Genomic DNA, 17,503 nt, shown 5'->3' with positions numbered 1-17,503 from the left:
GCTCCAGCATCCACCTACCAACTACTATTCTTCCTCCTCTAATCTTAGATCTTCCAAATGCTTGCGTCTTGATAAACTTCCTTGCTAATAGGAGTCTTAAGTGTATTTCCCTCTGAAGTCCAGCAAGGACAATGTATCAGGTAGACAGCAGGAGTCAATAGAGATACAAGACTCTCCTTTTGGTTAGGACTTCTGTGCCTAGTCTTTGGAGCTTACCCCAGCTTTTGCCAACCCAGTAAGTGTGAGCTCTCATCATAATAATTTTAATGTCTTTCAAATGGATGCCTGGATGGATAACAGTCCTGCAAGAATATACGCTAGAGGGTAGTCAGGGAGCATGATTAGGATTGGGAATAAGTATTTTTCTTGGCATGGGTTTAACATGCCATTTGATAGTGAGACACTGCAAGAATGCTACTCAGCACAGTAGCAGATACCAAGCATTCTCTTGAGCACACTGAAGAAAATGAGTTTCTAAAAAATGGGGGTTTTCCATTGCCCATAATGCCACATGTGGCAAAACCTGCATGCTCCACTCTGATAATAGTAACCTCTGTCAGCATCTCCATTGTATTGCACTACCTCTCCCAGCTTCCTTTTCCAGGACTTTATAAATCTCCCAAATAGAGTGATCTGGATTTTGTTTTACAAAATATCAAAGGCATGTAAATCTCCTTTTCCAACTCTCTCTCTCTCTCTCAAAATCTCATCTTCCAATTTGGCTCATTTCAAATGTAAGAATCCTCAGACAAAAGGGTTTTTAATTTCAGATTTTTTTTATATTCTAACATATAACAACATGTCATGTTGAAAAGGTCTTAACTATAATGTTTTAATGTTGTTAATCCATCAGTGTATATGGTGGATTAAAGCCTTTTGGGGTATTAAAAAAAACAAAACAAAACAAAACAAAAAACAGTTACTTAATTTCAAAATAGTGTCTACAAGGCATACAAAACAACTTGTTTTTGATAAATATTTCATAAAGATTTTTAGTGAATGCACAGCATCTGCATTTATGCTATAGACCCAAATGACTTCATGTCCAGGGTGTCAATGGTTTCTAGCCTAAGGCATCTGCAAGCATAACTTGACATGATAGCTTGTAACTGCTCCCTTGCAGCCTGTGTTAAGAATTTGCATGCTCAGGAAGTTCCCAGGATGGCTTTAGAATTATAAAACATAATAACTCTGCAGTAATGCACATATTAAAAAGTCCCCAAGTATGCATTTGCAAGTAGTGTCTAACACACTTTCAGTGAGATAGTGGCTGTGGAGGAGTTCTGATCTCAGTGGAAAAGTACTAACATAGCACAGAATTTCTGAGGCAGCCATTGAGCTATAATCTTTAAAATAAAACAAGCAAGTTGTGATTATTTTAGTTGTCATGACCAGAATAACATCACTGCATGGCTAACTGCAAATACTTCTCAACACTATTCAGCTAACATGCTTCAATCCAGAGCTGAAATAGTCCAGCTTTTCCAGCTATGACCTTCTGTTGATTGGAGACTGCTAATCATACAGAATTACTACAACCTGCTTGCTGGAAAAAATGTAGAATTTGGAAAAGACTAAATAGCTATTTTTTACTTTTGAAAAAGCCCAGGGAAAACTTTGCATAAAAGAAGAGTCATCCTAAGGATTTTCCCAGAATGTAAACCTTTCTTCATTTTTTAGAGGATGCTTTTCATTTCTCATTCATTTATTCATACTTCTCTGAACACAGAAGTGGTTTTTCATCTTCTATTGTGTGGCGACAAATGCTTGGAATGTTCTTCAACATTTTGTCCAGGAAGCACTCAGCCTCACTTTCAAATCACTCTTTATAATCATTTCATACAGGAATCCTTCCCACGTTCTCCTCCTTTTCAATACTTTCTATATGTACCATCCACTATGCATTTTGGCTTTCTCTTTGCCTGGTCCATTTTAGACTTTAAACTCTTCAGAATGGGAAACTTGTCTTACTGTATATTTCATAAGACCAGGGGTTAAACCTGATACCCACTGAAGTCTGGGAAAATTTCCATTCATTTCAATGGTGCCACAAAAACACTCCAGGTATTTCAAAAAGGCCTTTAGTTGAACTAAGGTAGAGTGCAGAACTCTGTGTAAGGGTAATTTCACCTGCTATATGTATTTAAAGTACCTTGAACACCTGACATGTCTTGTGTTGTATCTTTTTTCTGAAATAAATGTAGTCTGACAACAATGTAATATTTTACACAGTGTGAAAAACAAACTAATCTGCAGCTTACTTTATATAGAGAGCTCTTTTTCATTAGTTGTCAAATGTATGGATTTATGAAAATCTCATGACCATGTTGCTGTTTCTGGCACACCTCAAACAATGCATTGAAATGTATCTCATAGTAACATTGTTGAGTATTTTTCTTTCACCCACGTACATACCTCCAAAGATTTAAAACACAACTTTTGAAAAGATTTGAAACTAAAGGCAGAAAAATAATCTTATTATGCAACAGTATATTGTCCTGCCAAATGTGGGTGCCTTGGAAGTTGAGCAAAGACACCCAGCACACCTGTGTACATTGGCATAAATTTAAATCAATAACAACAAAAAAAAACTAGGCTAACAGCCAATTAGCTGTCACTTTGAGATTCATTTTAAGCATTTAACTAGAGTTTTTACAAGCATGTGTTGAATCAGGTTATACTTATAAGATAGTCCACAAAAGATATTTACAAAGACATTAGAATCTGTGATAACATTTATCCAAAATTAGTATATAAAGATATTAATAATAGGAATATACTAACTATAATATTATATTTTTTCTAGAAATGTTTCCTATTAAAGTCTGCATTATAAATTAATCTTCTGTCTTGACAGTTACTGGGATTGCTTGATATTGTCATCTTGTAGTAGCCTTGCATTGTTGAAAAATCTCCTATTCTTCTTTTTCAAGGATTTTTTTTAAGACGATGTTTTATATTGGACCAACTGCATGGTGATCTGATGAAGAATGTCTTGCATTCAAAACCTTGTCTAACTTTCATCCAGTCATGCAGTTGGTCCAGTAAAAGACACCATGGGCACATCTAGACAAGTGCAAATGTTTGGTTCCCCAGGGACAAGTAGCAGTGGCACACCTTGTGCTGCAGCTACTTGTCCCCGGGGAATGCCTGTGCCACACCAGGTTTGGCATGCGGCTGAGTGTCTGATGGGCCCAGGGGCCCCAGCAGCCTTACCTGGGATACTGGGGGCCTCCTGGGGCTGCAGCTGTGACAGTCCTGCTAGGTGGAAGCTGGCTGGCAGCCACAGCACAGCTCCAGACAGCCCAGGTCCACTTTTCAGCAGTGCATGCTGCCTGAGTGTATGCTGCTCTGGTTTTATTTTACATGAGTTTTTTTGACCCCTGGATACCCAGGGGTCAAAAAACCCCATGGAAAACAAAAACAGGAAAGCATGCCCTTGTAGCGTGGAGAACACGTGACTGTGCGGTATGTGGCACTGCAGACGTGTTTGAGGCGCCACATACCACATGGCTGGTCTCATCTGGACACGCCCCCTGGCTATAACATCACTGTAACACTGCCTATTCTACTTTTGGAGGTCAATAGACTTACTGTACATTGCTTAACAGGCAAATGAGCACTTCTTTGTATGCAATCCAAATTAATTCTTTATTAAAAAAATGCAGTCGACGTACCACAGGAAACCCTTTATTAGCAAACAATTCCATTTGTATATGAGATACTATGAGCTCTGTTCTCTTGAGTGTTCCAATGTAACTCCATAATAATTTTGTTATAGGGACCTACACAGCACTTCATTGCAGAGCAGTGCAGACAGGAATCAGAATGATGTCACTCCCTTCTATTCAACACTTGTAGCTCCCTAGAAGAAGCCTGGAATAAAGGGAGCAGGTAGTTTTTCCACTTCCCCAGATACTGGGATCACAGCTGTGATAGGTCCTTGCATGGCCCATGCAACAGGCAGACACTCATTGCCGGTTCTTCTATCTTTTCTGGGTAACCACATAAGGACCTGGCACAATCTAGCCCTCAATTTACAAGGTATTTCATATATAGTACATTCTGTCAGCTCTTGGAAATTGACAAGATGTAGCTCTATACTACAATGTCCTTATACGTTTGTCTCAAGCATGGCCTTATTTATTGGCACATTCTTCAACATCAGCTTTAAGAAAACATGACCAAATCACTAGTAATGATGAACAGCCTAACCTGCAAGGCTCTGTGTGCCTTCATCTTCTGCTGATTTCAACAAATGGGAAAGTTGTACAAAACCTCCTATAATCAGTATTGACTATGTGTTAGAGAGCCTAGGTCCTCTTCAGCCCGATGAGCTTCTACTGAGGAACGACAGGGTAGGAACCTGAAACTATCACTCAAGTACACTGATATATTTCCCTCTCTCCTGCCATGACTTCGGTTTTACATTCACTGGGAGCCAGTTCCCATTTGAGTGATACTTTAGGCCTGTGAAAACAGTCTCTTCATGGGGCTCTGCCTCCCCTACACCCCACCCTTACCACTTTCTTAATGTTGGATGGTATTCTAGTTCTGGAATGAGGGAGGAGGTAAGGTCCACCCCTTCCCTTTGTCTGGGCCAAAAAAAAAAAAACAGTGACTGTTCTTGTTATTTACTTCAGTCTCTATTCAGCAGCCTTAGGCCAATTAGGCAGGCTGGGTTGAGGTTAGCCCTTAGGTTCTGGGCCCCTTCTGACATTAGTCCTGTCAAAAGCAAAATAAAATAAGAATTCCAAACCTCCCAAACAAACGAGACAAAAAATGTCTGGGGTCCCCTCCCAGATCTTAGTTTCCACTCCTGTAGGTGACGAGGCCCTCTCCAGGCCCATTAGACACTCAGCCAACCCCTGGTCACTGAAAGGGACAATGAATCTGTCTGGGTTGCTTCCCTCCTGAATTACCCTGAAGTCCTCAAAAGGAGGCCAAGCCCACCTGGGCTGCTTCACATCTGATTGATATACAAGTCTCTGTGCAAGAGACCTATCCTTTGAGGTGGTCTCTATTGCAAACCCTCATACAGTCTTAAAGAGAAAGGGGAGCCCCTCAGGGCTAATTCCCACAATGAGTGGTCTTTCTCCGCTCTCCGCTTACCCCAGCTACATCTGACCTTATTTTCCCTTTTCAGATGTCTGTCTCAGGAGTCTATCTGGTCACCATGGCATTGTGGGGGCTCAGCATCTGCTTCACTCAGAGATCTTCCGATCACCCATACTTGCAGTTGGCTCTTCTCTGCTGTTGCCAGCTGCATGCTCCTCCCAGCAGAAGAGTCTCCTGGCATCTTTTCTCTCTTGACGCTCTGGACTCTCCCCTGGTGGCCCCACCCTGGAGCTGGAAATACTTCCCCAAGCTCACCAGCTTCCAATCTAGATGAAACAACAACTCCAGAAATGCTGCATGGGCCCTGTTTCATGCCAGCTTCCTCCACCTTACTTAAGGTACATGACAGGGGTGGGTCACCCTCAGGTTTCTTCTCTTCTCTCCGGTCTCTCTCCACAATCCAGCTAAGTGCAATTTGCTAAAATTATACAACCTTGAAGGCAGATCCAGAGATTCTTCCACCCCTATCTGTCCACTGCATTGACTCTCACCTCTCTCTCTCTCTCTCAGAAACACAGATTTCTCAATTGGTATATCCAGCAATATTAAACATTTTGTAAACATATATCCATTCTAAACTTGAACTGACCATCATTATTAATTCCGACTGACTGACTGGACATTTTACCATACTAACTGCCCTTTGACTGGAAAAGTTCTGAGAATATCATTCAAATTTGTGCCATTACAAAATCTAATCTATACAAATCAGGAGTTACTTTACTTCCTTTTAGTTTTTCTGATTATTTCAGATCTGAACTTACATGATTATGAATTTTCCACCTTTTTGCCTATATGTATGGTACAACTTACCGCCAAATCTTTAAAGTGGCATTAGTCTGTAGTCTTACTATTAGTCTTCATCTTGACTTTACCATAATCACATCATCAAATCCTGGTTCTGAACAATGTATACAGTTTGAAAACCTTTAGACACTCCATGGTGTAGTTTTTGTAGTTCAAACTGCTTCCTTGAGTTCTGCGAACCTGCATATACTCAGGAGACCTCAGAGTGGAGCAACAGTCATGTAGGAAAATAAGTATGTTTTTTTCTACTATTTATCATGGGTTTAGGAGAATGAGATTAGGCTTCCTAATATTGCCAAGTGTTTTAATGTTAATACAGCCAGATGTTATTGCACCCTCCTTGCCAACTACCATAGAACCCAGAGTATTTCAAATCTATTATGTCTCTTGATGCAGGAGTATTAACCTACAGTAATCCTACTGGTGGAGGAATATCAACCCAGTGATTTTTTTGGCTCTCATTTCACTCTAATCACTTAGATGCAATGTACACATGAAAGTGCCCAAGTCTGATTTTACATCAGTTTAACTCCACTGACTGTAACACTGTCTTCTCTTTGGCAGCCTCTCAAAAGTAATCTTAGTACTTCCTAGGTGTGTCTATACATTCATTAATGTGCCGTACTTACTGAGCATTAAGTTTAGTATCTGATTAACCAAGTACTATATCAATGTGTAGTAACTTGTGCTACTGCGCAGTAGCACCACCACACAGGTTTTTAGTGATGCTTACGGCACAGTAGCCGACTACTACTGCATAGTAGCATATTAGCATGGCTTTTGCCCGGCACGCTACTGCACAGTGTTATTAGGCTACTACAGTTAGTGTCTCATGTGGACGTGCCCCCTGTTTGCATTCTTTGTATATTCTGTTAAATCTCATCAACAGCCACTAGGTGGCTTTATTTTACAGCCTGAATAAAAAGTCACATAAATAAAATGTCTGCCTATTTCCCACTGAGGTAATAAAATCCAGTGGAATACTCAAGGAAAAAAAATAGCCATGTTTTCTAAAAATGAAAATGGGGTAGACTTGCTTTGATTTTTTTTTCCAGGAAAAACTGATATATTTTGCAGTTATTACACTTTCCCAACATCACAGTTAGACATAGTTTTATAAAATCTACAGCTAGTAGAAAGTCTGTTTGGAGCTTCAGAAAAAAATAGATTTTTTAATGAGTAGGACCATCTAATCAGACCCAGATCACACAGCCTATGAAATATTAAGCCATGACTTTTCTATCAACAGATATATTCCCAAATAGTTTGCGTTAGTTTGTTTATCTTTTTCTGAATCAGACATTTATCTCACACTCACTGCATCATCTTCTTGTGGGCCTTCTCTGCAGAATGTTTCAGAGTTGCTCAATAAAGACCTTTGAAGTTGCAATTTTGAAAAATTATCATTTTCCTCATGCCTTTCTTTATTACCCAGTCACCAACAATCATCATTATCTGAAGTAGTAGTACTGAAGGAAGTCCAAAATTTCTGCAAGTGAAATATCTAGTTGGAAGCACAGAATATCTAGTTGGAAATGCACATTATCTGATTTTGTTTGGGGTGATCTTGCCTGTCTCATTCATAGTTCAACTGTGCTCTATTTCTGCTCCCTTTAGGATAAGAATGACTGTCATTTTGCAGAAACTCACCATAAGACTGCATGTTTCTTCCTTCCTGTATAGAGAACCAAAGCCAAGAGTGAAAAACATAATTTCATTCCAACTAAATGATACATTTTATGCATCCATTCTGATTCCAGTATATTTATTCACAAAATATATCTTAATTTTTTTGTCAAGCAGATTTTAAATGGTCTGATAACAGATACTAGAAATAGGAAAGTGAATTAACATTAGGGTTACCATATTTCCAGTCCCAAAAAAGAAGACACCTGTAGTGGGGGAGAGGAGGCATATGATTGAGGTGGGTAGTGATATGCTGGTGCCCTGCCTCTGCTCGTTCTGTTGCCCCTCACTCCCAGCCACAATCTCCCCCCCCAGTCCTGCCAGTGCCCCTCGCTCCCAACCCACAGTACTTTGCCCCCTGGGTCATGCTGGTGTCCCTCACTCCCAACCCGCAGCCCCCCTGGCACTGACAGTGCCCAGCACTTTCAACCTACAGTCCCCTGCCTCCCCAGTGCCCCTCACTCCCAAGCCACAGTGCCCCACCTCACCTTGCTGGTGCTCCTCACTCCTGACCCACAGGCCCCTGCTCCCCCCAGCCCTACAACATCTCCAGGCTGCCCCACCCTTGCTAGCAAGGCCACTGGCCCCATTGCAACCAGCCCAGCCGCACAGCTCCCCAATGCCCCTGAAGGGCCCCCCACCCTTTTCCCCTGCTGGAGGGGCAGGCCTGCCCCCCCTGCCCTCGCTCCCATGCAACTTCCGCCAGCACTGGCAGGCACCTACCCCCCTCACACACCTACCCCCTTCATGCACACACACATCCATACACACACACACACACAACCAACAGTACTCAAGCCCTGCCCCCCATAGATTTACCTGCATGCAGCTGCCAGGGCTGCTCCCACCACCCTGCCTGGCTGCATGCCAGCTACATGCATTTGCACACATGGTGCCCCCTGTCTCCAATTGCCCCCCACCCCTTCTCAGCTTTGAAGTTGAGCTGACCAAAATCCTGGACATTTGATCATATTTTAAAAAAATGCCTGGCTGGAGCTTGGAGGATCCAAAAAGAGGACATGTCCGGGAAAACCCGGACATATGGTAACCCTAATGAACTATCATATTAATCAAAGTCAGTGAAGAGCTTTCATATACCACAGTGCTGATCATCATAGAAATGTGTATTAATAAATAAATAATTTATAGAGAATGAAGCCAAAGTTAAAAAAAAAAATTGACTACCTTATACTATAAGATTGACCAGCCTCTCTTCTGTGAGGTTACCTTTTGTAGTTGAAAAAATCCATAACTATATTTCACAGCAAATACTAGAATTATTTCAAGGGAAAATAAAAGGACGTCATCATATTGTCCTTCACTTATAAGAGTTACCTAAATGGCTTAAACAGTATCTTCAGTCTTTGGCTTCATGCATTATTAAACAATCTTGGAAACTTCTGTGACCTCCGGGCAATATCTAACTGTCATTGCCCTACAAATAGGTCAGTCTTTGTATAATAGTTGCATCTTTGGTAGTACAAAAATATTTTTCAGTCTGCTTTGACTGATTTTTTTTTCATTTCTTTGGCTGTTTTCCAGTTACATTACCCTCTGTTAAATATTATTCTTGTTCAAGGGTATTTGCAGAACTAGGAAGTAAACAGTATACTATGGTACTTGGAAATATAGGATTTTCTCTTTCTCTCTCACGCAAACATGCATGCATACACTACAGTTAATGCTAGTTGAAAGTATATGTGAAAATGTCAGTAAGGTGACTGGGCATGTTATATTTTAGGCACCTCGATGTGGATATATAGGTATTCCTAGTTAAGGTACACTCTGTTTTAGAAGGATGATAAACTGGTATTTGCTGTTTGAAGGGCATACTTGAAAGCAAAGAACTGAGTTTGAACTTCTGGTTTTATTGTTAGTGGTGTTGGTTGTAGGGGCAGTTAAGCAAATACATGGACTTCAGCATGATCCTTCAATATACTTAACAGGAAAGTTGCTATTGACACATTCTCTGTTACTCAAGTCTGAATCAGAATGATCATAAAAACCGAGGAATGGTTTCAGGCAAGAGTTTCAATAACTTTGTTTCAAGGCATTTTATGTGAGAATGTCTGTAGTTTTTGTCACCAGCTATTGCTTTAGGTGAAATTCCTTTGAAGTATCTGCTTTTGCACTGAAAACAAGCAAGACCTATATTCATTTCCAAATGTGCACGTTTAAGTTACAAAGCCATTTAAAAACAGGAAAATTTTCACTAATCAAAATTCCCAGCGTTATTTGTAAGAAACAGATTATTTTCAAACATGCAATAAAATGTGAAATAGTTGAGTTTCCAGTTTTTAATATACTGTTATAGATATTTTTACATTTCTGTGTCAAACATACTTAGCACTGCCAGCTTTTCATCATGCAATATTTGCAACTGTCAGGTTTCACTGTCAACTAATTTATGCTTTGGAACCAACCTTCTTTCAATATTTAGTGACCAGTGTATGAAAAGATCAATTTGGCTTTTATTTTGTGGAAATCAACTGTACACTCTAATTTGACATGGGCAGGTTCTAGGCCAATCCTTTTAAATATTGCTTCATTAGATTCACCAATTTTTTGGATCCATAGATTTGCTTCATATCCATCCCTAGTTTAAGAATTGCAGCAAACTTTGTACACCAGTGGTGTGTAATAGAATGACATGTAATAATTGTATTTCAGCTGCTGCACATGGAAGTCTGAAATAATGGTAAAAATTGTATTCTCTTAGCCAATGGTGCCTGAAATGAAAGTTGATGGTGCCCTTGAAGAAGTGCCATATGAACCCATGAATTGTCCAAAAAAAAACTACCTTTCAGTCAATAATTTTGAGAATTATTTTTGCTCCTCAGGCCCATTAACAGAAGATGCAAGTCATCACTGCTTGGCTGAATCATTGCCTTGCCCTCGACCTGGGAATTAGATTCTGAACTGTGAGAGATGATTGAGTTCTTATGAACAAAAAGGGAGTCATCGTCAAAGGGATGAATTCTACCATATCCTCATCTAGTTGAACCAAACCAAAACAGGGCAGTAAGATTGACCACTTCAGTTTGAAATGAACTTTCTTCATGTCCTGGCTTTTCCTGCTGGAGTGATCTCTCAGTCCCATCTATACGAAGTACTCCAAAAGAATTCACTTACAAACTAGTCCATCTTTGCCTTGAAGCCAGGCTTATAGTTTGGACAAGTTGTTTCTCTCAGCTTCTGTCAGCTCACCCCAACACAGCATGAGGATGTTCAGTATAGACTCACTTCTGCAAAGTACCAATAAAGCTTGACCTGGAACTTGGGATTCCAACAATCCCAAGATTGTTGGAACCCATATTCCAACAAGTATGAACTGTGTCACAGGATGGGGTCCTTAAGGATGGCAGTGATCTCCCCAAGGCCCCTTTACCATGCCAAGTTGGCCCAATGGGCACCGTCTATTCTCGCCCACCACGTCTTTGATGGAATGATTAATAGAGAGGCTGCCTTTAAGTCCTCTCGGACATGGTTTTTGATTGATTCTCTGGACCCTGTGTGTTCCCTGACCCCTGGTGCGTCCCGCTTCAAAACAGATGTTACGATGGGTGTATCGGGGCACCCTAGCCTTATGGGCTATGCGTGGCTCCAATCACCCCTTTACCATGCCCCAAGCCTCACAGATGGTACTGATGTTGTCCAGTCTAGGCCTTGTTGTAATTTGGCCCCCTTGTCCTCCCTGGGCTCTCCGCAGCCCTGTCTCGCTCTGCGCCTCACTGGCACCTGGGTTCTTCGCAGCCCTACAAAGTGCCACGCCCTCTCTGGCACTGGGGTCGGTGCACCCCAAATGCCGCACCCTCTAGGGTGCCGGGGTCGGTTCCCCCAAATGCTCTACCCCCTCTAGTGCCGGGATCTGTGCCCCCAGATGCTGCACCCTCTCTGGCGCCGGGGTCCCCATGCCACAGTGGGCCCCCAATGAGGCCTCCTCCTTCCCCTAGCCTCACCCAAACCACCGGTCTTATACAACAACAAACAAAACACAAGCCCCTGGGCTATAATACAAAAGATCAGGGTGTGCTCTGACCCTTTGAAAGGATCAGGTTTAATCTCTGGCAGTGTCTAATAGGCAAAGGTACCCATGGGGCACATGGAGCCCCCTTAGCCCTACATGCTGCATATCAGGCAGTTGTAGCATTACTGGGCACTTCCTCCCCGGAGGCTCCTTCCCCTCTGGCTGCTAGTGGGGAACTGCCTTCCTGGCCTCAGCCCTGGAGTTTATATATGAGGCAGGCCCTGCCCCTTCCTGCCAGCTGACCAGGTGCAGACTAATTTCCTCCTTAGCGGGTTGCCATGGCAACCTGCACTTGGGCTCCTCTCTGGCTCTTTGGGCTCTCCCCAGGCAGTTCCTGCACTTCTAGGAGCAGGGCACCTTAGTGCCCTGCAACAAACTGCAACTTAGGAGTCTCGCACTGTAGTCTGTTTAAACAAATGCCTCTCAAACAGCTGTCACAGCTAAATATGTTACCAAATGGCTACCTACAAAAGTGTTGTTTTTTTTAAATGTACTGCCTCTGGAGATCCATGCTCTGGATCACACATTGTCAGGACATGGCAACAGTGGAATTCAATTCAAAGCAGCTAACCAAAGGGAAAATGCGTGCCTCTATATTTCACTATTCTAGATTGAAGGATTAAAGGACCCTCACCTGGGAAAATGCACCTCCTTTCCTCTATAATCCCAGATCAATCATTTAAATATACTAAGCAGAAGTTAGGACCATGAATCAGTGTGGCTCACTAGAGACAAAACATTTGGAGGACAAAACACCATTTTACAAAGTAACCTCTTTTTCTCCTTCACCAAATTGCCTGGAGAGATTGTCACCATATGAGACCACTGAACCATGACAATCCTCAGCAGGAGACTAAGGGGTGACTGCCGCACTGCCCTCCCAAATGTGGCCTGTGCCAGGTTCCATGGAGCTGTTTTGCTCAAAGACAGATCATGCAGAAGATGTTTCCGCCCTTCCTACAAAGGTCATGGAGTCCTTCTGGTACAAGAACTACAATACACTCAGAGCTTATCTGTATCTGTATAGATTGCCTCTGAACTAAAATGAACTGGCTGCTGGATTTTCACCAGAAACCACAAATAAGCTCTCTTAAAAGTTTTCGTCCTGACAAGGAAATAATCGATAGTTCTCTTAACAACTAAGATGTGCAACCACATGTAATTTTTAAAAAGTGGAGACTTAGGAAAAATACTGGCAGAGAAAATGTCTGATTTAAATGAAATTCCAAGAATAGTATTATCAGGAATTTTTTGTGGATTCTAATATCTATTGAAATATTTTTGCCTTACGGCAATTAATTTTTGTGAATATTTCCACAGGAAAGGTCTGTCCTTAAAACCTACAGGTGTATAGCATCAACCATGAGAGTTTTCTGAAACTCTCCTGGTTGATGCTTTATACCACAAGTAAAGGAACCTCAGTGACAGATGCAAGGAGGACCAGACATAAACAGAAACTTTTAAATGAATGGTATGAACTAGAATTTCAATCTCATACATTTGCAACTGATGACTTTGATTTTAAAGCTTCATCAAAACTTCTATATATTGCCTTCCTAAAGAGACTAAGAGCCTCCTCCACAGGTATATGGAAGTAGAGATACTAGCCATGGAACATTTGGTCATGTTTCAAGATGATCAAGAATTTAATCAAGAAAAAAACTGATCTAAACTGACTGGAGATTGGATTCATCTCCTGGAACTAAGCAAATCCTGCAATAATTTCTAGTTCTAGTTGTGACTATCTAATGAACAATTCATGTGATTACAAAGGCACAGATGTGTATAGATAGAAAGATAAAAATTACTGGGGGTAGCCCTGAGCACGTGCGCATGCATGCACATCACACGCCCCCCCCACCCAGCAGGCAAGTCTGTGGGGGAAAGGGTAGAGGGAGGGGCAAGGCCCAGGGAGGGGCAGGGACTGGAGTGAATGGAGCCCCGGCTGGGCCAGGTCATGGGAAAATCAGAGCCTGGGTGGCTCATCCAGGGGCATGGGGGGGCGAGGGGGCTCCTGCTACTGCAGATGGAGGAGGCCTAGGGGGGCACATGCCCCCCCCCAATCTATGTGCGGGGCGGAGGCAACTTCCACAGCACACTGAGATCTGCATGCCACTGCAGCTGCCCCAGGAGTGGTGCAATGCCACATGCCTGTCACCACCGGGTTATGCCGCACCCAAGCCCGCCACATGGTGGGATGCACATGGCATCGCATGGCTCTTGAGGCAGCGGGGAGCAAAGCACAGTTCACAGTGGCAGCCACCTCTGTCCTGTGCAAAAATTGGGGGGGGGCCTGTGCTCCCAGCGTTCCGCTGAGGTCCGCACAGTGGCAGGAGCCCCCCCACACCCCTGGATGAACAGCCCAGGCTCCAATTGTCCCATGACCCAGCCAGGGTCCCACTCATCCCAGCCCCTGCCCCACTCCCTCCCTCACCATGGGGGCCTTGATCTTCCCCCTTCCCCCTCAACCCCTTCCCCTTTACAGAGTAGACTGGTACTTGCCTGCCATGCTGGACAGCCAGTGATCCACACACTGGGGTGAGATCCTGGCTGTGTGCACACCCCTCCCTACTCTTGCTGCAGCCACTCTGAGCCTGCAGCCAGGCTGCCTTGCAGCTCTACCCGCTGCCCTGCATTTATGGGGGCTAAGCCCCATTAGCCCTGGCCTTCTACCACCTATGCAGGTGTGGCTTCTCCAGCAAAAACACAAGGATTCTTCCTTTAAAAATCTAGTTACCAGAACAACTAATGAAATAATTTCTGGTATGGTCAAAGTGCTTGATGTAAAATCATGTCCCTATTAAAATCAATGGAACTTTGGCCATCAATTTCAATGGCATGAAGCCAAGATTTCATCCCTGACCTTGCAATATCCAGAAGAAGAACAAGGATTATTTTTGAGGAGGACTGACAGATCAAGGAATTACAATTACTGAGCCCAAAATAGGGCTGCTATGTTAAATTTCCTGGTGAATCTTCCTGAGAATATTTAGTATAAAAGGAAAAAGTGAGGAATAGCATACCACATGAGTATTCTTTTCCCTAGAATAACAGTTTTTTATAACAATTGAGACATGGTATAATCTGCAGTAGAACATTATATAGTTCATACTGGGTGCATCTACACATGCTATTAAAGTGACAAAATAACCTCTGGTGAAGTTTGCACTGAAGTCAGCTTCTCCCGGGTGCACATACAGATGCTGCGTCTGGGACCACAGCACTTGAGTCAGAGTAGAACAGCCTCAGGGTGGCAGAGGGTCTTGGACTACAGATGGCAGCATTGGGCAGCAGAGGGGCTGGCTGTGGCATAATGGTACTAAAGTGTGGGGTAGATGGCAAGCAGTCCCCTTGCGCTTTAGCATTCTCATGCTCCAGACAGCCTCTGTCACTGTCTACACATGCATTTCAGCACACACAATTACTCTGCAGTAGGATAGTACTGTCCCTGACAGTACTGCGCTGCTAATTTGCAATGAAATAGGATTTTTGACACTGGGAGATCCCAATTAAAAAAAAAAGCCCCCCAAAAGTGGCACAGCGCACATGGGTACAGCATGCACTGCCTGTGACAGGGGCATGCTTCCAGGCCCAATCTCCCTGCCTCCTGTCTATGGGCAAAACGCCCACCTGCTCTCCTGCCATGCTTTGTTGTTATTTAATTGGGATGTTAATTCTGCCCTTACATGTGTCCCATGCCTTGCAGATATCTCACTGTGCGTTACATCTCTGGTTCAAGATCAGGCCAAACTGGCCACACAGTTAGGTCTCTCACACTCTGCCCTTTTGGGCCACAAACACAATGCCCCCCTCTCACTGGAGCCTTTCCCTCTCCATCTACTCACCAGGCATCTTTCATAATGCTCCCTTTAAGCCTCAATCATTCGGCCCCTTCTCCTTTGAGTGGCTCCTGTAGACCATCAGGCTTTGTTCTCCTCTCTTCAGCCAGCTGTAGCAGTCTTTTGGGTTTCTCCCACAACCTTCATTTGAACTAGGCTGGGCAATTTACTAACTATGGGCCAACTTCACCCCTTAACACCTTACCAATCCACTCTGCCTCTTCCTTGGGCCAATGCTCCACCCCTATGCTGGGGCCCAGAGTCTTTCATCCCTACAGGCTCAGGAGCTCCTCTCTGAACATATCTGGCCCCACTCTGCCCTCTTTCTAGGGTCCAGGGTCTGACACCCAGGTCTCACAGGCTCCTCTGTGAGCATATCTGGCCTTAACTATGCCCCTTCACTAATAGGGCTCAGGGCCTTACATTCCTTAGGGCTCAGGTGCCTCTTGTTAGGCATACCTGGCCCCACTACTCCTCTCCAGTAAGCCACCAAATGATGGGGGCTGGGATTACTGAGGCACCCAGACCCGCCTTTCACTGGGGAGGTTAACGGTCCTGGTATTTACATGTGGCTACCACGCCACTGGTGTGGCAGCTGCAGGGTGCAGTTTCAGGTCATGCCCAGGACCAGGGGCCTCCTCCTTCCCCATAGCCCCTTCTCTTACCTTCAAGATGTTTCTGGAACAGTGGCTCAGCAGGGTGATGTTTCTCCCTTGCTGTCTGGCGGCAAACTGCTGCCACAGCCCAGAGAGCTGGACTCTAAAATGGCTGCCCTAATCAAACACCTGCCTGGTGTCTGCTCCAGTCTTTAAAGTGATGGAGCAGCATCACACTACCTGAAACTGAAGCCTGGCTTGCCAGAGCCACACTCCTGCTGCTGGCCAGGCTCTGCAAGCCTGGATTGCTGCTGCTGCAGCCCTGTTAGCCCCAGCCTCTCCTACCCCATGTGGAGCAATTTGCCACACACCAGAGACCACGTGCAGAGGCATGCCCTGGAACAAGTAGCACTGACACAACTATATGCTGCTGCTGTTTGTCCCCAGGGAAATGCATGTTCCCACTTATTGGGACACACCCACTGTGACTTTTAAGGATGAGCTGCCTCTTCCTTAACGAGGTCACTGCACTTAGGGAAAAAAATAAAAACAAAAGAAAAATAACTACAGGTACCTTGAAGACCATTCATATTGTATAATTTTGTTCTGCTTATTTCCTGTGCTGATCTTCTTACCAATATGTAAAGACATTATCCTTTTAATAAGGCACCAGTCCTCATTGTTATGCCACACAATACAGCAGTTGGGGTCTTCCTCTCTGTTCCAATAAACTACTGCATATTGTTGCCTATCAAACCTAACCTTGCCTTACCTCTGACCAAAGGTAAAATGAAAGACAGGCCTTAGTCCGAGAAAATGCATATCTTGGGGTAAAACCTGATAAGAACTCAATGTCTAGATCTGTTTTTGAGACCAGCTATATGAAGTCTTCTCAAGAAAAAGCAAAGACAGTTTAGAAAAGGTAAGAAGTGACAGAAAACATTTAGGAAACTTCGACCGATATGCAGTGGTCTATACTCTGTACTCAGTAAAGAACAAGTGATCTTTAGAATATAAATCATGCCCTGATAAGTTTGAGTCTCAAGAAACCACTTGCATAAATATGGATATACCCACAGGCCCCAACAACAAAGATTAGCAGCCACAATTGCTGCACACTCAGCAATGACCTTGTAACTGCTGTTTTCTTTAATGGATTTTTTCTGTACTGACCAAGGCAGTTTCCTCATTGATTCTCATGTGCTTCCTATTCTTTGACTATTCTGAAAGCTGAGGACTCTTAGTAATGCTGACAATTTAACCTGGAAATGTTTCTGGTAAGATATATAAAGCAAAGATAAGCACTAGCACCAATTATATTGTGCACATTTACAAAAAGACTGGGCCTTATTTCATCACAGCCTATCATGAGAAGTATTTCTGAACAGAAATAGAAAATAGGGTGGGTTTTGGGTAGTCCAGGACACACC

The 17,503-nt window shown here is 43.3% G+C and overlaps 1 long non-coding RNA gene across 4 annotated transcripts in view; it reads right to left on the bottom strand.

Moving 5' to 3' along the window:
- The window catches only part of LOC109286016 (uncharacterized), a 122,696-nt gene that overhangs the window by 90,129 nt on the left and 15,064 nt on the right, over positions 1 to 17,503 (bottom strand). For 2 of the 4 annotated variants that reach the window (XR_002093942.2, XR_009462717.1), the window contains exon 1: positions 16,143 to 16,222. This is a non-coding gene — a long non-coding RNA (uncharacterized LOC109286016). Of the gene's footprint in view, positions 1 to 7,575; positions 7,601 to 16,142; positions 16,223 to 17,503 lie in introns of those variants that run through there. The other 2 variants (XR_009462718.1, XR_009462716.1) reach the window with 2 other exon arrangements.

Source organism: Alligator mississippiensis, chromosome 5, assembly GCF_030867095.1.
Source record: "Alligator mississippiensis isolate rAllMis1 chromosome 5, rAllMis1, whole genome shotgun sequence".
Classification (NCBI taxonomy): Eukaryota; Metazoa; Chordata; order Crocodylia; family Alligatoridae; genus Alligator; species Alligator mississippiensis.
This window is presented reverse-complemented; position numbering and strand designations above follow the sequence as displayed.